Here is a 25,705-nt window from a genome sequence, read left to right on the forward strand (position 1 = left end):
CTGAGGCAGAATTACACCTCAGTCCTGATGTCTGGGAAAATCTGTTCAGTCGCTGACAACTCCTTTAATTATTGATGGTTCAGAAACTTTATCATTCTTAACTTTCATTTGCAATACTTTCTCTCAGATGATTGAGGCTAGATGTTAAAATTGCTACTTAGTGGAGGAAACTGGAAATAGCTTTCCCTGCTCTTAGTTTCTTGACAAGAGAGAATGAAAGGGAAAGGAAAAAGTGCCCTAAAGGACACTTTAGGATCCCCTGCTTTAGAGTGAGACACCAGGGAAGTCCGTGGTGTCCAGTGGTTAAGAACCCGCCTTCCAGTGTTGGGGACTTGGGTTAGATCCCTGGTCGGGGAACTAAGATCCTATATGCCCCAGGGCAGATAAGCTCATGTATGGCAAGAAAGATTCTATGTGCTGCAACTAAGACCCCATGCAGCCTAATAAATAAATAAATAAATAAATATATATAAAGAATGGGGAAGTAGGAGAGCATTCATAGAAGTGAGAAGAGATCTGTTCCCTCTTTATGTGAGATGACCTAACAGTTCCTATTTCCGCCTCTTTCAAACCTTTCATTGAAACCTAATATGCATACAGAAAGGGGCACGTACCCTAAGTACATAGCTGGAGGCATTTTCACAAGTTATCACACCATGCAATCAACACCAAGATAAAACCACCCCCAACAGCACCTGGAAGCCTCCTTGAATTTCTCCCCAGTTACTGCTCATCACTCCCAAGGGGGACCACTCTCCTAACCTCTAACAGCTCAGATCTGCCCTGCCTGCTTTTTGTTGCTTAATAGAAGTGGAACAAAACATGGTGCCCTGCATTGCCTGTCTTCCTTTACGCCACACTGTTTCTGAGAGATTCATCCATGTGGCTGCATGTAGTTTGAGATCACTCATCAGTCCACTGCGTCTTAACTCTCTGAAGTTGATATTTTACTTGTGGGAGTTGTTAAGAGCACAGAAGCAGGAACTAGGGTGTCTGTGTTGAAAACCCAGTTTCTCTATTAGGTGTATCGCCCTGGGTAAGTTCCTCAAGGTTTCATTGACATAATATCCTTATCTGTAAAATGGTGATAATAACAATATTTTCCTTATGAAGTATGTCCTTGTGTTGTGCTTAGTTGCTCAGTCATGTCCAACTCTTTGAGACCCCATGGACTGTAACCCGTCAGGCTCCTCTGTCCATGGAATTCTCCAGGCAAGAATACTGGAGTGGGTTGCCATACCCTCCTCCAGGGGATCTTCCAACCCAGGGATCTAACCCAGGTCTTCCAGACTGCAAGAATCCACTGCAAGTGGATTCTTAACTGTCTGAGCCACCAGGGAAGCCCAAGAATAATGGAGTGGGAAGCCTATTCCTTCTCCAGGAGACCTTCCTGACTCAGAAATCCAAACCGGGGTGTCCTGCATTGCAGGAGAGCTACCTGGGAAGGAGCTGAGCTACCCGGGAAGCCTGGGGTATGTCGTTAAAGAGAAAGATATTAACTTTGCATGAATACATGTAAAACATTTAGAAGAGTGCCTAGTATATGGACAGCTCTATGTCCATAAGAGTAAGCTACTACGAATTCTAACTTGATTTTTTCCTTTTATGTTGATTCAGCTGCTGAGCACAGATGGAGGAGGGAGATAATGTATGCTAACTGATCAAAAGTGGGGAAGAAGGGCTTTGACAGAAATAAAAGAGGTTCTTGATTTCATCTGCCTTTTGCTCCCACTCGGTCAGTTTTAGACTTAAGTGCGTGGGTGCGTGCTAACTTGCTTCAGTTGTGTCCGACTCTTTGCAACCCTATGGACTGAGCCTGCTAAGCTTGTTTGTCCATGGGATTCTCCAGGCAAGAATACTGGAGTGGGTTGCCTTGCCCTTTTCCAGGGGATCTTCCCAACCCAGTGATGCAACCTGCGTCTCCTGCAGCTTCTGTATTGTAGGCAGATTCTTTACCTCTGAGCCACCAGGGAAGCCCTAGACTTAAGTACTTACAAATTTTCAGTGATTTGCTGTTTGTGGAACACCTTAGTTGATCACTGCAAATCTCATCAATACACTTAGTATGTGGTGATAAAAATTTAATTTGCTACAGAAGCTAAAATTCATAAAATGTTACAAAGAGGTGGTAGCTGTAAGAAACTCCATTCTTTTATGCTGTAATCTTCTGTCCTGCCTAAGTAGTTACTGTTCCTGTTGATAGCCTTTGCTGGATTTATGGTTTGACATATTTTGTGGGGGTGTTGGTGGTGAGGAGAACATGGAACAAAGCCTGAATGATCACGAATGACTGAATGACTTCCCACCCTCACTTCTTTCCTCCACTCCACACACTGGCCCCGCCCCTTCCGCCCCACCTCACCTCCGGCTTCCTAAGGTCTCAGATCAGTTCAGTTCAGTTGCTCAGTCGTGACCGACTCCTGGCGACCCCATGAATCGCAGCACGCCAGGCCTCCCGGTCCATCACCAACTTCCGGAGTTTACTCAAACTCATGTCCATCGAGTTGGTGATGCCATCCAACCATCTCATCTTCTGTTGGCCCCTTCTCCTCCTGCCCCCAATCCCTCCCAGCATCAGGGTCTTTTCCAATGAGTCAACCCTTTGCATGAGGTGGCCAAAGTATTAGAGTTTCAGCTTTAGCATCATTCCTTTCAATGAACACCCAGGACTGATCTCCTTTAGAATGGACTGGTTGGGATCTCCTTGCAGTCCAAGGGACTCTCAAGAGTCTTCTCCAACACCACAGTTCAAAAGCATCAATTTTTCGGCTCTCAGCTTTCTTCACAGTCCAACTGTCACATCCATACATGATCACTGGAAAAACCATAGCCTTGACTAGACAGACCTTTATTGGCAAAGTAAAGTCTCTGCTTGGGTCTAGGTCAAGGTTAAGTTGGGAACAATGGAATAGTATCATTTAGCTACAAAAAGAATACATGAATAGATACTAAATTATCTATTTCTCCTTCTCCTTTCCCTTTCTTGATAAGAGAATCTCACACTTGGAAAAGTGCTTATGGAAATTGTTACTCTTTTTATAAGAAAAACTTTAGAATGTTTATAGCTTTTTTGTTATTTAAATTGGACGTTAAGTTTTCTCAGTGTATTGCTTATGTTTTGTTATTCCTAGAAATTTAAGTCTGTTAAAAAAAAAAAGTGTTCATAAAGCCATCAGGGGCTGTGTTTTTCTGAGAAAATATTTCAAGAAAGTTCAAATAAAAATTGCACTGTCCTTGCCTGTTTCTTTATCTAAAAAATTTCACATTTTCATTGGAATAAAATGTGTGAAAAAAAGAATTTCTAGAAGGCACAAGGACACCTATATTATAAGTCTAAAGTGTAGCTCTCTTCATGGAGAAACTCTTGACTAGCTTCACACATCTAAATTACAAACAGTGCCTCAGTGTGATAGTTTAATCTTGAAATACAATTCACTGAAAATTTTAGTAGAAGTAAATAAATGACCACCTTGGTCTCATTAGTCCCTCATGAGAAAGTAGGTATGCCTATGGACATGTGTGATATTAGGAAAGTCAGTTTTGAATAAGTTTGTATATATGAAAAACATTTTAAATATTTGAATAAGTTAAGTTCCATAGAAATCCACCCAAGGAGGAAAAAAAAGAAAAGAAAATGTGAACTCACTGTATATTGTAATTATGTGCAAGTCCCATGATTATAGCCAGGGTCCCCTTGAATAGTTCAAGATGAGATTTTATTAGTGATGTTAAAAACATGCTTTTGAGTTATATATGTTTCTGATTTTGTTTCACATGTTTATATTATCACCCATTCTTCTAAAAGTTTCTCCTTAGCTAGTGTTTGAATATGTCTGTTATGGCGGAGAAAACATGGCCTTTCTGCACTAGTGGATCAACCCTAAGGGGATATGGCTGGAGTTGCTTTAGAGAAAGTAGGAGAAGGCGACCTGGTTTCCCTGGGATGGTGCAGTTTTAGCATCTAGTGTTCCATGTCCTGGGGTGTCCCTTGGTTTGGGCAAGTTGGCAGGGTTGGTCATTTTAAGATCTTCTGACCTTAAAACAATTACACCACTGGCCCTTCACAGAATCAGAAATGAATCCTTTAGACTGAATGCTGTGTTTTGGGGAGTCCCGTGTTAAAATGTGAAAGTACCAAGATAACACCTTCATATCGGTTTTCATCATTCATTATTTACTGGGAGTGTGTTTATCAGTCAGGTGGCTCTCACTTTAGACAGTAGAGAGCTGGACCATCCTGGAAGAGCAATTTTTCATGATGGGGAGGGAAGGGAAAGAACAGTCATTTGTTAAGCACCTACTATGTGCTAAAGGGCCTGATGCATTAAAAAAAATTTTTTTTTAATTGGAGTATAGTTGCTTTACAATGTTGTGTTAGTTTGTAATGTAAAGCAGAATGAATCATCTGTGTTGTGTATGTTCAGTCATTAAATCATGTCTGACTCTTTTGTGACCCTGTGGACTGTAGCCCACCAGGCTCCTCTGTCCATGGGATTTTCTTGGCAAGAATATTGGAGTGGGTTGCCATTTCCCGCTCCAGGGGATCTTCCTTACTCAGGGATCGAACTTGGGTCTCCCATGCTGCTGCTAAGTCACTTCAGTTGTGTCCGACTCTGTGCAACCCCATAGACGGCAGCCCACCAGACTCCCTGGTCCCTGGGATTCTCCAGGCAAGAACACTGGAGTGGGTTGCCATTTCCTTCTCCAATGAATGAAAGTGAAAAGTCAAAGTGAAGTCGCTCAGTCATGTCCGACTCTTAGCGACCCCATGGACTGCAGCCTACCAGGCTCCTCCATCCATGGAGTTTTCCAGGCAAGAGTACTGGTGGGGGGTGCCATTGCCTTCTCCATATCCCCTCTTTTTTGTATTTCTTTCCCATTTCGGTCACCACAGAGCACTGAGTAGAGCTCCCTGTGCTCTACAGTAGGTTCTCATTTTTATCTGTTTCATACATAGTATCAGTAGAGTGCATTTGTCAGTCCCAGTCTCCTAATTCATTCCACCCCCACCCTTCCCCTTTTGTGTCCATATGTTTGTTCTCTACATCTGTGTCTCTATTTCTCTTTTGTAAATAAGATTGTCTATGTCAATTTTTTCAGGTTCTACATATATGCATTAGTATACAATATTTGTTTTTCTCTTTCAGACTTACTGTGTATGACAGTCTCTAGGTCCATCTAAATCTCAGCAAATGACCCAGTTTCATTCATTTTTAGAAATGGTTCCACATAAGGCACTGGCATTCTGGAGAAGGTGTAATATTGGGAGACATGAAGAGGGAATCCTCTAAGAGAAGAAGAAAATCATTATTCACCTGAGTGGAGGAGACAGACCTGAGGTCACAGCTGGTTCTGCCCTTGGGCTCTGCACATTTCTTTCTTTTTTTCCATTTTATTTATTTATTGAGACTATGCTGGGTCTTCATTGATGTGTGGGCTTTTCTCTAGTTGTGCATAGATTTCTCATTGCAGTTGCTTCTCTTAGAGCCTGGGCTCTATGGTGCATGGGCTCAGTAGTTGCAGCTTCCAGGTGCTAGAGCACAGGCTCAATAATTGTGGTGCATGAGCTTAGTTGTTCCTAGGCATGTGGGATCTTCCTGGACCAGGGATCAAACCTGAGTATCTTGCATTTCCTGTATTGGCAGGAGATTTTTTACCACTGAGCCACCAGGGAAACCCCTGCATCATTCTAATTATGTAAGCATGACCAAGGGCTTCCTGGGTAGAAAGTGAAAGTGAAGTTGCTCAGTTGTGTCCGACTGTCTGTGACCCCACGGACTGTAGCCTACCAGGCTCCTCTGTCCATGGGATTTTCCAGGCAAGAATACTGGAGTGGGTTGCCATTTCCTTCTCCAGGAGACCTTCCCAGCCCAGGGATTGAACTCAGGTCTCCTGAATTGTAGGCAGACGCTTTACCGTCTGAGCCACCAGGAAGTCTCAGGTAGTACTGATGGTAAAAAAGTCCACCTGCCAGTGCAGGAGATACAGGAGACTTGGGTTCCATCTATGGGTCTAGACGATCCCTTGAGGAAGAAATGGCAACCCACTCCAGTATTCTTGCTGGGAAATCCCAGGGACAGAGGAGCCTGATGGGCTATAGTCCATAGGGTCACAAAGAGTTGGACACAACTGAAGCGACGTATGCGGGCATGACCAAACACCTTAATCTCCAACACTGTTTCCAAATTGATTAAACTGGAGTTTTCTACTTTCTTCACAGGGATTTTGTGGTTTGTAAAAATTAAATGAAATAATACATGGACCATACCTAGGCTAGTGCCTGGTACCAAAAAAGCAGTTTATAAATTGAAGTGGCTACTCTTGCTGTTTCACTGAATTAGACAAGGCCATGATCCATGTGATCAGTTTGGTTAGTTTTCTGTGATTGTTGTTTTCATTATGTCACCCTTATGATGGTCAAGGATAACAGGCTTCTGGAAGCTTCCTGAGGGGAGGGACTGGCTGTGAAGAGAACTGGATCTTGCTCTGGTGAGCATGGCTATGCTCAGTAAAGCTTTAATCCAATTTCCAATGAATATTCATTGGAAGGACTGATGCTGAAGCTTCAACTCCAATACTTTGGCCACATGATATGGAGAGCCAGCTCATTGGAAAATACCCTAATGTTGGGAAAGATAGAAGGCAGGAGGAGAAGGGGACGACAGAGGATGAGATGGTTAGATGGCATCACCGACTCAATGGACATGAGTTTGAGCAAGCTGTGGGAGATGGTGAAGGACAGGGAAGCCTGGCATGCTGCAGTCCTTCAGATTGCAGAGTTGGACATGAGTGAGCGACTGAACAACAAAAACACTCCTACTGTGGCTATGATCTCTGGGTTCAGTTCAGTTCAGTTTCTTAGTCATATCCGACTCTTTGCAACCCCTCCATCACCTACTCCCGGAATTCACTCAGACTCACGTCCATCGAGTCAGTGATGCCACCCAGCCATCTCATCCTCTGCGTCCCCTTCTCCTCCTGCCCCCAATCCCTCCCAGCATCAGAGTCTTTTCCAATGAGTCAACTCTTCACATGAGGTGGCCAAAGTACTGGAGTTTCAGCTTTAGCATCATTCCTTCCAAAGAAATCCCAGGGCTGATCTCCTTTAGAATGGACTGGTTGGATTTCCTTGCAGTCCAAGGGACTCTCAAGAGTCTTCTCCAACACCACAGTTCAAAAGCATCAATTCTTCGGCGCTCAGCCTTCTTCACAGTCCAACTCTCACATCCATACATGACCACTGGCAAAACCATAGCCTTGACTAGACAGACCTTTGTTGGCAAAGTAATGTCTCTGCTTTTGAATATGCTATCTAGGTTGGTCATAACTTTTCTTCCAAGGAGTAAGCGTCTTTTAATTTCACTCTTGCAGGGGTCTCTGGGTTGGTGACATTCATTCCTGCTTTAGAGTCCATCATTGCTTTGTGTCTTTGACATGCATTTGATGCTTTTGTTGCAAATCACTGAGTATATAGTTGCATATGTGCATATGGGCACACAGCAAAAAACAACTACAAGCAATTGACTTTGTTTATAAAGTCATAATCATAGAAGCACTTAGATCGCATTCTGAGACCTGTTGTATTAGGGTTCTCTCAGGCGTCAATTCAGTGCCTTCAGTTTTTATGGGATTTAAGTTGCATTTAAGGTGCTATATAAATGCAAAATAATAATAATAAAGGAGAACAATTTTGGGCATTTTCAGATCTGTGCTATCAAACTGACTGCACAAAATTCTTCATTTTCCTTCATATAGTTCTACCTGAGCATTATTTATGGTGGTAGCAAAAGAGTCAAGGCAAAATGAGAATTCATCTAGGTAAGATATCTCACTTATTCATAGGTGAAATGATGGCCTAAACTATAATCAAATTTCACTAGCAAATCCCAATGATAGTCATATAAAATTGCAATTGTAATGAAATGTAACTTTATGTATACTCATGGGTTTAAAAGGAAAGAAAGAATACCATTTCCTCCTATGGGTGTCAATTTAAAGTATAGTTTTCTATTTTTTCATATAGGCACCTACTGAAGATAGATACAATTGTGGTGATGCTGGATATTTTAAATCTGTTTTTATTCCCGAAGTAAGTATTACATGTTAACACTTTAAAATTGATCTTTAAAGCCTTGCCATTAATGTACAGAACAGAAAATCACAGATTGTCAAATTTATAAGGTATATAGCAAAGAGTGGTTAGTACAATTCCCTCATGTTACGAGTGATAAGTTTGCTTTGCGATTGCATACACAGATGTGTCATATCTTGGTCTTTTACTTTCAATTCTCTTTCCATTTCCTTATGCTGGTTTTCTTAAGGAAAATCTCAGAAAATGTTATTTGAGTAGGGTTCTAAGGTTGGGAGAGGGGAAATAGAGTATTTTCTGGAATGCCAAATAAAGTCCAATAGTTTTGATAATTTTAAAATGCTAGTAAAATAAAGATATAATTAATACTGTCAGAAAGAGCATAAGGGAACTTGGCAAAGTAATTTTTCTAATAGGCCCAAATGGTGGCTTTCTGTTGAATCCTTGTGAAAATTCTAAGGAGATAATCTGGTGACCTCTGGGGATCTTACTCCCCACCCCACCCCCTCTAGAAAATAAAGAAGTAAAAGTAATAGTTAACTAAGTGTGTTAATAGCTCAGTGCAACCCCATGGCCTGTAGCCTACCGGGCTTCTCTGTCCATGAATTTCTCAGGCAAGAATACTGGAGTGGGTAGCCATTCCCTTCTCCAGGAGATCTTCCTGACCCAGGGATTGGACCTGGGACTCCTGCATTGGCAGGCAGATTTTTCACTGTCTGAGCCACCAGGGAAGCCTAAGCCCCATTTATTTTTAGTTCCTCAACCCATTTATTTCAGAATTTCTCAAAATGAGATCAGTAGACTACAGGCATCAAAATCCATGTCGCACTTGTTAAAAACGCAGGTTTCTGGTCCAGTCTTCAAAAATGACCAAATCACAGTCTCTGAAGGGTACTTGTACTCAGTCGGCTAAGTCATGTCTGACTCTTTGTGACCCTGTGGACTGTAGCGTGCCAGGTTCCTCTGTCCATGGGATTTCTCAAGCAAGAAGACTGGGGTGGGTTTCCGTTTCCTTCTCCAGGGGATCTTCCTGACCCAGGGATCGAACTTGATTACTTCTGCATTGGCAGATGGGTTCTTTACCACTGAGCCACCTGGGGAGCCCCTCTGAGGGGTAAGTCTTAAGAATCAGCCCTTTGGTAACTTTCTCAGATAATTCTGAAGCACAGTCATGCTTAAGAACCATATTTAAGCATTACTCTTCTATGTTTAATTAGTGGTTCAATATTGTAGATGGGCTTTACTTTGGGTTAGTGGCATTTGAAGAGGTGGCTGTTCTAAGTGTTCTTCACAGGTAACTTTTAATAATATTGTCTTGTAAAATAAATATTTGATTGTCTGTGGCAGAATCTGGAAAACCTGTTGCTGCTGCTGCTGCTAAGTCACTTCAGTCGTGTCCGACTCTGTGCGACCCCATAGACGGCAGCCCACCAGGCTCCACTGTCCCTGAGATTCTCCAGGCAAGAACACTGGAGTGGGTTGCCATTTCCTTCTCCAAAGCATGAAAGTGAAAAGTGAAAGTGAAGTCTCTCAGTCATGTCTGACTCTTAGCGACCCCATGGACTGCAGCCTACCAGGCTCCTCCATCCATGGGATTTTCCAGGCAAGAGTACTGGAGTGGGGTGCCATCGCCTTCTCTGGGAAAACCTACAAAGAGTAATAAATTGTGCATGTGTGTTTGTATTCAATCATGTCCCGACTCTTTGCAACCCCACACCTCTACCCACCAGGCTCCTATGTCCATGGGATTTTCCAGGCAAGAATACTACTGGAGTGGGTAGCCATTTCCTCCTCCAGGGTATCTTCCCAATCCAGGGAGCAAATCTGTGTCTCCTGCATCTCTTGCAGTGGTAGGTGGGTTCTTTAGCATCAGGCCACCTGGGAATTGTGGGAGATTATAAATATCAGCACAGATTGTCCTTTTATGAAGAGGTGACATTTATTCCCACAGTGCTTAAGCCTGCCCTGTGATTTACTGTGTCCAGTAGAAGGCAGACCCTAGGGCTTGAGAAGCCTGGATGCTTCCATTCTCATGCTAGGAATACTGGTGGAGAATGAAAATCCACATGGAGAGAGGCCGGCTGCCTCTGCCTTCCTAGCCATCTCCTTTGAGACCCACACCTGTGAGTGAGTCACCTGAGGACAGGTAAGCCCAGCACAAATGACCAAATCACAGAACAGTGAGTTAAACAGTGAGTTTGGTTTTAAGCCACTATCTTTTAGTGTGTTTGGTTCTGCTAGGAGGAGCAAGGTCCTGAGCTGAGCGTGAACAGGAAGAGGACGTGTTTGAAATGTGAAGCCAAGAATGAAATGGAGAAGGGCTGAGATGGGTTCTCTCTGAGTGTCCCGGGGGGCGTTCAGGTGGGCCGCTGGAGGTAGCTAGTAATTCACTTTAAACTTAAAGTCGTTTAAAGCAGCAGTGGTTCCCAACATTTTTGGCACCAGGGACTGGTTTCTTAGGAGACAACGTTTCCATTGACCTGTAGGGGAGATGGTTTCAGGATTATCCAAGCACATTACAATTACTGTGCACTTTATTTCTATTATTATTACATCAGCACCACCTCAGATCATCAGGCATTAGATCTCAGAGGTTGGGATTGCAGGTTTAAAGAAAAGGTGGTCAGAATGGTGGTTTTTTTTTTTTTTTTTTTTTGCAGTGACGGTCTGACTGTGTAGATGCAGGCTGTGAGGAAGTGGGGAGTTGGCATCAACCATGGAGGATGCCATTTCAGTCCCTGAACAAGAAGATAGGAAAGTGAAGTGAAGGTTTATGGAAGGGAGTTATTCCTGTGATAATGACCTGGGTTCAGAGGAAACTGAGGGTATGGTGACTGTGAGAGACCTTGACAGGATTTGTGGATTGCTGGACCCTTCCAGTGGACTCATAAACTACTAGAGCAGAGTTCTAGAGGTAATCATAGCATCCAATCCCATCATTTCATGGCAAATAGATGGGGAGACAGTGAAAGACTTTATTTTCTTGGGTTCCAAAATCACTGTGGACAGTGACTGCAGCCATGGTCCATTGGAAGCCATTACAAGACCTTGGTCCTTGGAAGAAAAGCTATGACAAACCTGTGTGCTTAGTCAATCAGTTGTGTCCAACTTTTTGCAACCCCATGGACTGTAGCCCACCAGGCAGGCTCCTTTGTCCATGGCGATTCTCCCAGCAAGAATATTGGAGTGGTTTGCCATGCTCTCCTTCAGAAGATCTTCCTAACCCAGGGATTGAATCCAGGTCTCCCACATTGCAGGAAGATTCTTTACTGTCTGAGCCACCAGGAAAGCCCAATAATACTGGAGTGGATAGCCTATCCCTTCTCCAGGGAATCTTCCTGACCCAGGAATTGAACAGGGGTCTCCTGCATTGCAGGTAGATTCTTTACCAGCTGAGCTACCAGGGAAGGCCTAGGCCTAAACAAAACGCTATTCTAAACAAACCATAAAAAACCTAATCAGCGTATTAAAAAACAGAGACATTACTTTGCCGACAAAGGTCTATATGGTCAAAGCTATGGTTGTTCTAGTGGTCATGTATGGATGTGACAGTTGAACTGTAAAGAAAGCTGAGTGCTGAAGAACTGATGCTTTTGAACTGTGGTGCTGGAGTAGACTCTTGAGAGTCCCTTGGACTGCAAGGAGATCCAACCAGTCCATCCTAAAGGAAATCAGTACTGAATATTCATTGGAAGGACTGATGCTGAAGCTGAAGCTCTAATAGTTTGGCCACCTGATGCGAAGAACTGACTCATTAGAAAAGACCCTGATGCTGGGAAAAATTTAAGGCAGGAGAAAGGCAGGAGAGAGGATGAGATGGTTGGACAGCATCATCAACTCAATGGACGTGAGTTTGAGCAAGTTCCAGGAGATGGTGAAGGACAGGGAAGCCTGGCAGGCTGCAGTCTGTGGGGTTGCAAAGAGTCAGACATGACTGAGCGACTGAACAACCAGAGGTAATGAGCTGGAGAGAGAGGAGCTGGCTGCCAGAGGTTGCTGTCTTGAAATCAGCAGGTTATTGACCTGAGATGTATCAATATGTTTTTAGAGACTGATGCTAGTAACATCACCATGGGAAGTTGTTAGAGCTTAAAACTGATTAAGGGTTCATTACACAGCTTATGATTGTCCTTATTATTCACATTTTGCTCCATTACATTTTGTTTTAACCTGTGTATATTATAAGCATAAAATTTTCAAAAATGATGCATGGTGAAATTTTGTGTGAAGAAGAATTTTTTGGTGAATTTTATGCAGCTACTTTCTCAGATTGTCTTAGCGACATGTGTACTGGTGTCTCAGACAATGATCGTAGTTCAGAATATAGTTCTGATTCAGACGATTTAAAACTTAGTGATTGACTCTGATATGGAATGGAACATGAAGATGGAACTCATGGTGCTGGAGAATGAGTCTTGGCTTCTACATAAGAGTGGATTGAAGACAACATTTCGCAAAAATCAGATGTTCCAGGTCTGTCAGGAGTGAATTTTTTTTTTTTTTTAAGTGATGGTGAAATAACAATGAATTTTTGTCCAGCCAGAGGAAAAATTGATGAACACAGGTGTTAAGTTTCTCCAAAAACCTCCTGGTTAAAATGATGGTGGGCTAGTTCTGTAAAGATCCAGGTGGGCCCAGCTGGAACACACTCCCCAGATTGCCTTCTTGCCCTTTTCTATGGGAGGAGGGAGTTGGGTGGAGGTGGGAGGTGTGGGTTGAGTGGGGTGGGTGGGTAGAAGGGAGGTGGGGTGGGTAGGGGGGTTACGGGGGAGGTAGAGGGGAGGTAGGGGGGAGGTGGGGTCGGGGTTGGGCGCAGGCGTGGAGTTGCGGCCATCTTCCTTCCTGCTCCAAAGGCCAGGGCTGGCACTTTCGCTCACACACGTCGCCTATTTGCTGGCGGTCACCCCCAATGTGAGGCGGCCCTGGTTCTGCCTTCGCACCATCCTGGATCCTCCCACAGCTTCTCCAGGCCCTGGGCCAGCTCTGTGTCCCGAGAGATGCCCGCTTCCTCAAGATCCAAGGCGGCCAGAGACGGACTTCGTTTCCAGTCTCTTCTCTGGGTTGTCACCTCTCTTTGCTTTTCTCCATCTTATTTCCAATTACCTGCCCCGAGGCCTTCAAGTTCCAGAGTCAGATGTGAAGAGACAGCCCTCCAGAGAGTGAGTAACCAGCCGGGTTGGGTTCGGCCTGTCCCCTCCCGTCTGTAGTGGCTGTGCCCCATGGCGGCGGCAGACGGGGTGCGGCGGCGTCTGGGCTGTGGGTCAGCTGGCGAGCGAGCGGAGGGGGAGACCACAGGCTCCTTGGAGGAGAGGACCGGAAGGAGCCGAAATGGCAGGGTGTTGCAGGAATGTTCTGTGTATATTGAAATCACGGAGAATTAGGACCAACATACTGTTGGAGAGAATAGTATTGAGCCCCGAAGCCAAAATCCTCAAGAGACCGGGGCACCTCAGAGAGAGACTCTATGTCTAAGCACCACGGGAGGTGGTCTCAGGGGCACCGTCTGATGACAGAAGCTCTCAGGGTGGGGGCAAGGGAGATGGCGAGGCGGTGCTCAGTGTCCAGACCACACGAGTGAGCATGAGAGCTAAACCTGCTTGACCCAGGGGCACAGGGTGTAAGGAAGCACGAAGATGTTGCTAAATCCTGTGGCTCTTCTGGCGTTAAGTCCCTTTGCTCTTGCAGCAGGCCCAGCACGTTCCTGCCGCATTAATTGTGACTTGGCTTTAATTATTGATCTGATGATAGGAGGGGAGTTTGGTGTCAACCCCCAGGGTAGAGTGCGTCTAGTGAAGGAGGCAGGTGAATGAGGATGAGTGTCGGGTGCAGAGACAGCTGCATCCCGTGACAGGTGGATGCTGGCTTCTTGCTTTGAGGGGGGATATCTCCAGCAGCAGTCCCCAACCTTTTGGGCACTGGGGACCAGTTCCATGGACTAGATTTTTTCCACAGACTAGGCTGTGAAGTAGAGGAGATGGTTTGGGGATGATTCAAGTGCATTATATTTACTGTGCACTTTATTTCTATTACTATTGCATCAGCTCCAGCTCGGGTCATCAGGCATTAGATCCTGGAGGTTGGGGACCCCTGGTCTACAGGGCTGTCCCAGCCTCTGCTGCTGCTGCTAAGTCGCTTCAGTCGTGTCCGACTCTGCGTGACCCCGTAGATGGCAGCCCACCAGGCTCCCCCGTCCCTGGGATTCTCCAGGCAAGAACACTGGAGTGGGTTGCCATGTCCTTCTCCAATGCATGAAAGTGAAAAGTGAAAGTGAAGTCACTCAGTCGTGTCCGACTCTTAGTGACCCTATGCACTGCAGCCTACCAGGCTCCTCTGTCCATGGGATTTTCCAGGCAAGAGTACTGGAGTGGGGTGCCATCACCTTCTCCACCCAGCCTCTGAGCCCCCAGAAAAACTGGTCAAGGCCTCTGTACTATTCCATGTTTCCTAATTCCTTATGCATCCTACTCCCATAGGAAAGCTTCTTGAAGTCTATTTCTTAGGGAAACTGACCAGTTATCCCTTCTGTTTTGAAATTCTCTTTTCTCTTTGCTTCCAGGGCACCGTATTCTCTTAGGATTTCTTCCCTGCCACACTAGCTCCTCTTCCTTGGAGTTTTCTGGTTTTTCCTTACCTCCCTGCCTTCTAAACTTGAGATCTTTTTCCTCCACTCTCTTTAAGGTGAGCTGATCCTGACTCATGGCTCTAAATAGAATATATAAATAAAATGGACTGAAAGACCTTGGACTGCTTTGTGAAGGCTGTGAGCCCACTTTGGAGGTTAACCATCATGAATTTAAAATAAGACCAATGGGCAAAGTGACGTGTTTTTTTTTTTTTTTTCCCTAGCCATGTTCATTGTCTAATCATAAACAGTCACTCTGTTTATGATTTATTCAGTCAATAAATTCTTGTTTAGTTTCTTTGTGTCAGGCGTTTTTCTAAGAGGGAATGGCTGAGACCAAAATAGACCCAGACCCCAAACCCATAGCCTTGTGGGGTTTATATCTTGGTAGATGTGGTCCATTTCTCAGAAGTCTTCATTGACCAATGAGTAAGATACTGAAATTCTTTGAACCTTAGTCTTGTAAAGTTTATTGGAGAGGTTAATACCTCTTTCAGGCATGCTGTGACAATAAAGTGAGATTATGTACAAAGTGGATGGGATCTTGTGTTAGGCTTAAGAGTTCAAGTGGAAGTTGTTTTTTTTAGAGAGATCTTGGGTCTCTTTTTGGTTACAGCTTCAGAAACATGTGGCTGCCTCTTTCCGTTCTCAGGTTGAGATTTCCAGTGTCCTTTGACCCATGATATTTATTTTGCAACATGAATAAAAGATATGAGTTTAATAAGCCTGTACTTTGTATTAGGCACACAATGGCCTGCACAATGCAATTTACCTTTTCCCTCTCTTGCCGTATAGAATGACTAGCAAAGATGCTTTATTCCCCAGAGCATGTTCAAAGACATGCTTCTCAACCTGCCATGGTGCCTTTGCCTGTCACTGTCCTTGAATAGCCAGTTGTGTTGAGATCTCTTCCTGAACTTACCAGAATTTTCAGTCTTTATCTCAAATCCCCAACTTGGCCCTAATCTTACTCTCCTTCCACCCTGAAGCGAGATGCTGAAAATGAGTATCTCTTCTCTCTTTTGATGTAAACAATTTTTTGAAAACAACATACCAATAGACAGTATCACTGTGGTTTTCAGATGTCTGGTGGTAACTTAAAAACGAGTATTTTGTAGCTCCTTGTTTTTGGATTAATCATGTCTTTCATCAGGGCTTCCCTGGTGGCTCAGTGATAAAGAATCTGCCTGCCCATGCAGGAGAAGTGGGTTCGACTCCTGGGTTGGGAAGATCCCTTGGAGAAGGAAATGACAACCCACTCCCGTATTCTTGCCCAATCCCATAGACAGAGGAGCCTGGCACAGTCACTGGAGTTGCGAAGAGTCGGACACAACGGAGATTAAGCAGCAGCAGCTTCTTTCATTGTTATTTCTACTTCCTCCTCCTCCTCCTTCTGGGGATTAATTCTCTATTAATTCTTTCCTTGGTTCTGTTTTTCAGTGAGCTCAGTCCCTCCCTTTGTTCCCCGGTTCTTGTCTTTTTTCCACCTTCCCTTATGTTGTTCCTCCCTCGTGCTACACTTTGGTTTTTGTATACCAGATTTTTGTTTTCTAGCCAACAATTGTCTTTGAGTCTTTTAGAGTTTCCAGCTCATTCTTGCTCATGTTTCTTACCTTCTCCCAGTCCTCCTCCCCTCTTTTTTCTTTCTTTCTTTCGTCTTCCCTCCCTGCTCTGCCCCTCTGGTTCTCTTTCAATTACTGAGCAGCTGTGTTGCAGAATGATAGAGAAGTATAATGAGATATGGATGAGAAGGAGCCTTGGGTTTTTAGGCTTCAAAGCTTTATTCTTTTATCTTTGTCCTTTGGATCTGAAGATTCTGTTTCTACTTCTGTTTCCCATGGGTGTGACTCTTGAGATTCCCCCTTTGCTCTGTGGAGGAGCTTATCAAAGGTCCCCAAAGACTTTGTCATTTCCAGCAGTAAAGGTCATTTCTCCTGAAAATCATTCAGTAGAATGATTTTTGATACTTAGTCGAAAATGCTAGAATCCTTAGTCCATGTATGCTACCTCTTTTTACCTTGTTTCTTTCTGCTCTGACCTGAACTGTAACCTGAATATTGACAGCATCCTTGGGGAATAGGTCAGGATTTCCATATTTATTAACCATCCTGTGTGAAGACTGTGATTTCCTTTTGGTTTGAACCTAATTGCTCCTATGTGTTCGTCTTGAGGCTTTGTGTTAATTAGTGAGCCTACATAATGCATATGGCTGAAGTCTCTCTCTAGGACAGTTTACTGCTTTTGGGAGTATTTCATTTTGAATGTGTAATGTCACTCACAGCAAAATACATGGCTGTGTCAGCCTCTGGGAGAGCGGCCAGGGTTTGAGCAGAGAAGTATCAAAATGAATTCGTTCTCTATTGCTTTCTTTTTCTTTCCTGTCTGATAGGGGGTTCTGCTCTTATCTTCCAGGAGGCAAGGAAAGAGAAAACAAGAAAAAGAAAAATAAGGGTGGGGAGGGGGTGGGATGGAAAGATGGAAGGGCAGGCAGCTGTAGGAACTGAGCTGCTCAGATGAAGGAGATGAACTGAAAGATTACCAGCAGGTGTTCTACATTTTTCCTTCTCAGTGTGCCACCGCCATCCCTTTGGACTTTCTTACTATCTGTTCTTGTGCTGGCTCAGTTCAGTTCAATTGCTCAGTCACGTCCGACTCTTTGTGACCCCGTGGACTGCAGCATGCCAGGCCTCCCATCCATCACCAACTCCCGGAGCTTGCTCAAACTCATGTCCATTGAGTTGGTGATGCCATATCATCCTCTGTCATCCTCTGTCATCCCCTTCTCCTCCTGCCTTCAGTCTTTCCCAGAATCAGGGTCTTTTCCCTGATTCGACTTCCTGTCGAATTCGAAGTCAGTTCTTCGGAACAGGTGGGCAAAGTATTGGGAGTTTCAGCTTCAGCATCAGTCCTTCCAATGAACATTCAGGACTGATTTCCTTTAGGATTGACTTGATCTCCTTGCAGTCCAAGGGACTCTCAAGAGTCTTCTCCAACACCACAGTTCAAAAGCATCAATTCTTTGGCACTCAGGTTTCTTTATAGTCCAACTCTCACATCCATACATGACCACTGGAAAAACCATAGCCTTGACTAGGTGGACCTTTGTTGACAAAGTAATGTCTCTGCTTTTGAATTGCTGTCTACGTTTGTCAGAACTTTTTTTCTAAGGAACAAGTGTTTTTTGATTTCATGGCTGCAGTCACCATCTGCAGTGATTTTGGAGCCCAGGGAAATAAAGTCTCTCACTGTTTCCATTGTTTCCCCATCTATTTGCCATGAAGTGATGGGACCGGATGCCATGATCTTAATTTTTTGAATGTTGAATTTTAAGCCAGCTTTTTCAATCTCCTTTTTTACTTTCACCAAGAGGCTCTTCAGTTCTTCTTTGCTTTCTGCCATAAGGGTGGTGTCATCTGCATATCTGAGGTTATTGATATTTCTCCCGGCAGTCTTGATTCTAGCCTGTGCTTCATCCAACCTGGAATTTCTCATGGTGTCCTCTGCATAAAGTAATAATCAGGGTGACAATATACAGCCTTGATGTACTCCTTTTCCTATTTGGAACCAGTCTGTTGTTACATTTCCAGTTATAACTGTTGCTTCTTGACCTGCATACAGATTTCTCAGGAGGCAGGTCAGGACTTCTAAGAGCTTGCTGTTTCACAGAGAACTGCTGTTGTCATGGAACAAGCATGAATTGGTCTCTCCCTTTTAAGTGAGATTAGTGACTAATATTTAGAGCTTTGTTTACTAGCTATGAGATGAAAAATAGACTAAAATCTCTAATCATTTGCTCAGTTAGATATTTGGAAACCATTGGGGTTCCTTAAAGGTGATCATATACCTTCATTAGAGCTTCCCTTGTTGCTCAGTCAGTAAAGAATCTGCCTGCAATGCAGGAGACCAAGGTTCTATCCCTGGGTTGGGAAGATCCTCTGGAGAAGGAAACGGCAACCCACTCCAGTATTCTTGCCTGGAGAATCCCATGGATAGAGGAGCCTGGCAGAGTCCATGGGGTCACAAGAGTCAGACATGGCTTAGTGACTAAACCACCACGAGCACATGCCTTCCTTATAAAAGTCAGATGAGACTTACATCATAGGAATACCTGGAAGGTAAAATTTATAGTACAGAAGCAAAATGGATGTGTATACAGATACTTTTTTTTTTTTTTTCCCTCAGCAAAGTGTAAATTTATGAGACCTGTTGAGAGTCTGTTGATTCTTAGTAAGCAGAGTTGAGCTGCAGAATTTAAATGCAGAGACTCTGACTATCCTAAACAGGATAAGCCAACATTTAACCAAAGCAATGAAGCAGGGAGCATCTTAAAACATCTTGAGCTTAGATTGGGACAGGGTTTGTCACAGAGTTTTCAGATCAGGAAAGGCCAGATAGTGACTATTTACGGCTTTGCAGGCCACATGGTCTCTGTTGCAACTTATGTAAAATGAGCATTTAGTACAGTTCCTGGAACATAGTTTCAGATTTTATCATTAGTATTCTGGTGGCAACGAATAAAGATAAAGGCAAAGTACTTGGTTTAAAAACTTTGCTTCCTTAAGGCATTTCTTGACACATCAACTTCTTAAGTGTGTTGGTGCTGCTGCTAAGTCGCTTCAGTTGTGTCTGACTCTGTGTGACCCCATAGACGGCAGCCAACCAGGCTCCCCCGTCCCTGGAATTCTCCAGGCAAGAACATTGGAGTGGGTTGCCATTTCTTTCTCAAATGCATGAAAGTTGAAAATGAAAGTGAAGTCACTCTGTCGTGTCCGACCCTCAGCAACCCCATGGACTGCAGCTTTCCAGGCTCCTCTGTCCACGGGATTTTCCAGGCAAGAGTACTGGAGTGGGGTGGCATTGCCTTCTCCATCTAAAGTGTGTTAGAAGCCATCAAAATGAATCAGTTGCTCTCCTCAAATTTAGGATTTCCTTGGAAAGGCCATATGAAATAGAATGTGCTTCAAACAGCTTTGAATAAATGATTCCTCTTCCTCTTACCTCTCAGAATGCTCCTCCATCATGCTATGTAACATTACTATTGAAGGTCAAATCAGGAGGACTTGTAGTGTTCCATTTTTATACAGAACAATATCAGGTAGTGGGATTGATCATGGTTTTTCGTGGTGTGCAGGACATTTGCTGGTGGTGTTGAGACAGTAGACTTCACTGTTGAGCCCTCAATTGTATTCCCGAAACTTTGGGAAGTAACTTCATGTGATTCACAGGTCATGACCCTTAGAATTCTAATCAAACTTGTTTAAATGCCTTGTGTAGTCATTAGTTGGAAACTAGAATAGATAATTAGGGGAAAATAAGATTTTTAATAATCCAATTACATTTGCTACCTACTCAGCTTACTGGTGCAGAACAGTGCACAGGAGTGTTAATAAGTGGCACTATTTGGTCAGAGGAAGAAAACAGAAGCTCAAAGGAAAGTTTCTTAGGACATATCCAAAAGGTATTGTTCTTTGATTTTATTTGTTTATTTTGACTGTGCTGGGTCTTCACAGCTGCGCAGGCTTTTCTCTAGTTGTAGTGTGTGGGCTTCTCCTTGCAGTGGCCTCTCTTGATACGGAGCACAGGCTCTAGGGCATGCAGGCCGGTCATGGTTCTCTGGCTCTGGAGCACGGGCTGAGTATCTGTGGTGCACCGTCTCAGTGACTTTGTGGCATGTGGGATTTTCCCAGATCAGGGATTGAACCCGTGTCTCCTGCATTGGCAGGCAGACTCTTTACCACTGAGTCACCAGAGAAGCCCAAGGTATTGTTCTTAAAGATCATGTGTCTACCTCTCTGTGTAAATTTCCATTTTGCTATGTAATATTTTCCTGCAAATTTTAAATAGATAGTAAAGCATAATTTGAAGGGGCTTCCATTTTTTTCCTGTGCTATTGATGCTTTTGTGCTTTTTTGGTAGAAAACCCACCACTTCATTGTGAATCTTCAGAAGCATCAAACATAGGTACAGTACAAGCACCTTCTACCACCTACCTCCATGTTAAGCTGCCCGCTGCCTCCTCTTCCATTCTGGACTGAGGCCTGGGGCTGGTCAGTGCTGGACAGACATTCTGTTCTACTAATTGCCCCCCAATTCTTATGCACTGGCTGTGCTTCCTTTTCATGGATGTAAATGAAGGGACAGTCAGGGTTGACCTAAGGGGAGGTATAAAATACTTGGGGCTTCCCTGGTGGCTCAGTGGTAAAGAACCTGCCTGCAGTGCAGGAGATGCAGGAGACGTGGGTTTGATCCCTGGATGGGGAAAGTCCCTTGAAGGATGGCATGGCAACCCATGTCAGTATTGTTACTTGAAGAAACCCATAGACAGAGGATCTTGATGGGCTGCAGTCTATAGAATCACAAAGAGCTGGATATGACTGAAGTGACTGAGCAAACCTGCACGTATGAAGTACTTGTGATAGCTTCAACTTTCCTTTTATTTCTTTCTTCCTTCCACTGGTCCAGGGCTTGTTTTTAATTTTTTATTTTCCCTCCATGGAGGACTGACTCTCACATGGTGAGATTTCAAGCTGGTGTGTAGGAGTCAGTTCTGGGAGGGTGGCCTTTCTCAGGCTGAAAATCAAAGTGGTCATTTTGAGTCCATGTTAATGTTCAGTTTAGTCTCTCAGTCGTGTTCTACTCTTTGAGACCTTATGGACTGCAGCACGCTAGGCTTCCCTGTCCATCACGAACTCCTGGAGCTTACTCAAACTCATGTCCGTCAAGTTGGTGATGCCATTCATCCATCTCATCCTCTGTCATCCCCTTCTCCCACCTTCAGTCTTTCCCAGCATCAGGGTCTTTTCCAGTGAGTCAGTTCTTTGCATCAAGTGGCCAAAGTATTGGGGTTTCAGCTTCAGCATCAGTCCTTCTAATGAATATTCTGGACTGATTTCCTTTAGGATTGACTTGTTTGATCTCCTTGCAGTCCAAGGTACTCTCAAGAGTCTTCTCCAACACCACAGTTCAAAAGCACAATTCTGTGGTGCTAAGCTTTCTTTATGGTCCAACTCTCACATCCATACATGACTACTAGAAAAACCATAGCTTTGACTAGATGGACCTTTGCTGGCAAAGTAATGTCTCTGCTTTTTAATATGCTGTCTAGGTTTGTCATAACTTTTCTTCCAAGGAGCAAGTGTCTTTTAATTTCATGTCTGCAGTCACCAGCTGCAGTGATTTTGGAGCCCCAAAATATAAAGGACTGGAATGGGCCTGGAATGGGTGAATTTAACTCAGATGACCATTATATCTACTACTGTGGGCAAGAATCCCTTAGAAGAAATGGAGTAGCCCTCATAGTCAACAAAGGAGTCCAAAATGCAGTACTTGAATGCAATCTCAAAAAGGACAGAATGATCTCTGTTAATTTCCAAGGCAAACCATTCAATATCATAGTGATCCAGGTCTATGCCCCAACCAGTAATGCTGAAGATGAATGGTTCTATGAAGACCTACAAGACATTCTAGAACTGAAAAAGATGTCCTTATCATTATAGGGGACTGAAATGCAAATGTAGGAAGTCAAGAGATACCTGGAGTAACAGGCAAATTTGGCCCTGGAGTACAAATTTGGCCTTGGCAAAAGTTAATAGGGTTTCACCAAGAGAACACACTGGTCATAGCAAACACCCTCTTTGAAGAACACAAGAGAACACCACCAGATGTCCATACCAAAATCAGATTGATTATATTCTTTGCAGCCAAAGATGGAGAAGTCATCATCTCCAGTCAGCAAAAACATGACCAGGAGCTTACTATGGCTCAGATCATGAACTCCTTATTGCAAAATTCAGACTTAAATTGAAGAAAGTAGGGAAAACCACTAGACCATTCAGGTATGAGCAAAATCAAATCCCTTACTTTTATACAGGGGAAGTGACAAACATATTCAAGGGGTCAGATCTGATAGACTAGTGCCTGAAGAACTATGGATGGAGGTTTGTGACATTGTACAGGAGGCAGTGATCAAGACCATCCCCAAGAGAAAGAAATGCAAAAAGGCAAAATGATTGTCTGAGGAGGCTTTACAAATGGCTGAGAAAAGAAGAGAAGCTAAAGGCAAAGGAGAAAAGGAAAGCTATACCCATTTGAATGCAGAGTTCCATGTTAATGTTGCTTATCAACATATGAGGCTGGGGTGTGGGTGTGAAAAGTACAAGCTGTACAAAGAGGAGGGCATGTAGATTCACAGGCTTTGTGATTTATTTAAAGACAGTTGTCTGACTTTTGAGAAAAAAGAATTTGTGATATATTTTATTGTTTGTGTGTGCGGGCACGCTCAGTTGCTCAGTCGTGTCTGACTCTGTGATTCCATGGACTGAAGCCCACCAGGCTCCTCTGTCCGTGGGACCCTCTAGGAAGAAACACTGGAGAGGGTTGTCATTTCTTTATTGTTTGGCATAGCCTCAATTACTCAAGAGGAATTAGACTAGGTATACACAGACCTGTGGATCTAAACTCAGAGAAATTTGGGTCCCAATGACTCAGAGTGAGAAAATGGTCATAATAAGTTTGAGGAAAGTATGACAAAGCATCTGCAAAACAGGATTAGAGATAATTTGCTAAGTAGTAACACTGAGTCTCACAGTGCTGGGTACATATTGTAAAACAATAGAACCAAAGAATGAAAATGTTTCACAGTGGTGTTATCTTAATGGAAACCACTTAGAGCAAATAACTACAATTTGCATTTTGATCCCAACACTATACAATGACTTTTCAAAAAGTAAGAATGCATTGTTTTTCTTAAATTCAATTTCTTTGTTTTGGAAGCAGCCCCCAAACTTTCAAGCAAAAAATGCAAGAAAAAAACATTTTTTTTTCTGGAGAAAATCTAAGTAATTCTTAAAAATCAAGACTTTGTTGTTGTTGTTCAGTCACTAAGCTGTGTCCTACTCTTTTTGACCCCTTGGACTTCAGCACGGCAGGCTTCTCTGTCCTTCACTATCTCCTGGAGTTTGCTCAGACTCATGTCCAACCATCTCATCCTCTGCCATTCCATTCTCTTGCCTTCAATCTTTCCCAGCATCAGGGTCTTTTCCAGTGAATTGGCTCTTTGCATCAAGTGGCCAAAGTATTGAAGGTTCAGCTTTAGCATCAGTTCTTCCAATGAATAATCAGTGTTTATTTCCTTTAGGATTGACTGGTTTGATCTCCTTGCAGTCCATGGGATGCTGAAGAATATTCGAAATAATTTTTAAAAGTTAAGACATGAATGCTCTTAAAAACCTTTCTCCTTTCTCTGTGTAGTTTCATGGGGCCTAGTGATGAGAACCTGAAAATAGAGAACCGTATCTTTTTCCTTAGAATATTAACTGTCAGGGCAGATCAGTGAATATTTATAAAATAATAAATGGCTAAACAATGCTATCTGAACCAGACAACATTACATGAGAGACAAAAATGATAGGCCATGCATGGCACTTGCCCTAAAACAGGTATAAAAGTAAATAATACAAGTTAGATAATATACCTGTGGTTAAAGATACCAGAGAGATAATGTCTTTGAGCAACTGCAGTTTATAATTAATAGCCAGTTGAATTCCACAGATATCAGACTTAATTCTTGTGGGTGGGCCATTTAGATAGGCATCTAGATGTGAGAACCTTCTTCAGTCCCTGCCTTGTGTGGGGTCCTAGAAGGTGAGGTTTATATTTTCCTATGAAACAGTATTCTGTTCTGTGTGGCTGAATGAAGCTTCTGTTCTTTGTCTTGATCAATGTAGGAGATAAGTTTCAATTGTTTAAACTTTTCAGTTCAGTTGTTTAGACTTTTCATGATTTTTTTTTTTTTTAATTCAGGAATTATAGGAATTCCTGGGGGTTTTTTCAGTCCGTCTGGACAGCACTTTCTTGACATCCTTGGCCATGGGCAGGATCAGCAGGGGTTCTCAGGGCGCTGACGCCTCCTGCTGGTGCCATCTTGTGTCTGCTCTGCCATCCTGTGGGGTAGAGGCAGCTCCCAATTTGGGCAGAGGGTCTCCAGGGCTGGGTGGAGGGCTCTGGGCAGCCAGGCCCCCTCCCCAGGGGAGGGGGCACTCTGGCCATTGACAGTGAGGCTGGAGGAGGAGGGTTGGGCTTTGGGAACAGCTCAGGCTCCTGCTGTTGGGGCCTCATAGCTGAGCATGTAGTCATTACTGAGATGACCAAAATAGATTTCTAATAGATACTTGGTTTCAGAGTTCCTGCAGAGAAGGCAATGGCACCCCACTCCAGTACTCTTGCCTGGAAAATCCCATGGATGGAGGAGCCTGGTAGGCTGCAGTCCATGGGGTCACTAAGGGTTGGACACGACTGAGCGACTTCACTTTCACTTTTCACTTTCATGCATTGGAGAAGGAAATGGCAACCCACTCCAGTGTTCTTACCTGGAGAATCCCAGGGATGGCGGAGCCTGGTGGGCTGCCATCTATGGGATCGCACAGAGTCAGACACTACTGAAGTGACTTAGTAGTAGCAGCAGAGTTCCTGGCTCACAGTTCCCCAGACCGCTGGGATATACTAAGTGCGAGAAAGGTGTCTTGTTAAGTGAATATGGTGACTTTCAGAAGCACCTGAGGATGCAGACTCTTTGCCAGGGAGAACCAACCACATGATGAGCAGGTTGGACCTTTCAGTTCCACCTGTCCCCTATTTCTGGGAGAGGCTTGAGGTTAAATCATCTACTGTTGGCTAGTGACTTAGTCAGTCATGACTGTGTAATGAATGAAGCTCCATAAAAACCTGAAAGGACACTTTTTGGCCTTTGAAGGGCTTCCACACTTGGGGGATCAGTATCGCTGGGTGTTTCACCATGCGGGGCCCCAAGGTCTGAGAAGACAGGAGCGCCTGTGTTGGGGACCTTGACCCATGTGTCTCTTCATCTCCTTGCAGAGATGGCTGTTGATTCAAATCGTTTAAATATCCTTTGTGATAAAAATCAATGATCCAGTGAGCAAGCAGATTTTCTTGAGTTCTGTGAGCTCTTCTAGTATTGAATCTGATGAGGGAATCAT

General features: G+C 43.7%; 1 long non-coding RNA gene across 1 annotated transcript in view; it reads left to right on the plus strand.

Annotated features, from left to right (window-relative positions):
- Nucleotides 1-20,073: 20,073 nt before the first annotated feature.
- Nucleotides 20,074-25,705, plus strand: part of LOC147356978 (uncharacterized) — a 74,708-nt gene continuing 69,076 nt past the window's right edge. The window contains exon 1 of the long non-coding RNA XR_015143693.1: nt 20,074-20,169. This is a non-coding gene — a long non-coding RNA (uncharacterized LOC147356978). The remainder of the gene's footprint in view (nt 20,170-25,705) is intronic.

Source organism: Bos grunniens, chromosome 16 (genome assembly GCF_055505025.1).
Source record: "Bos grunniens cultivar Pamir isolate PY7600 chromosome 16, Bosgru_T2T1.0, whole genome shotgun sequence".
In the NCBI taxonomy this organism is placed as follows: domain Eukaryota; kingdom Metazoa; phylum Chordata; class Mammalia; order Artiodactyla; family Bovidae; genus Bos; species Bos grunniens.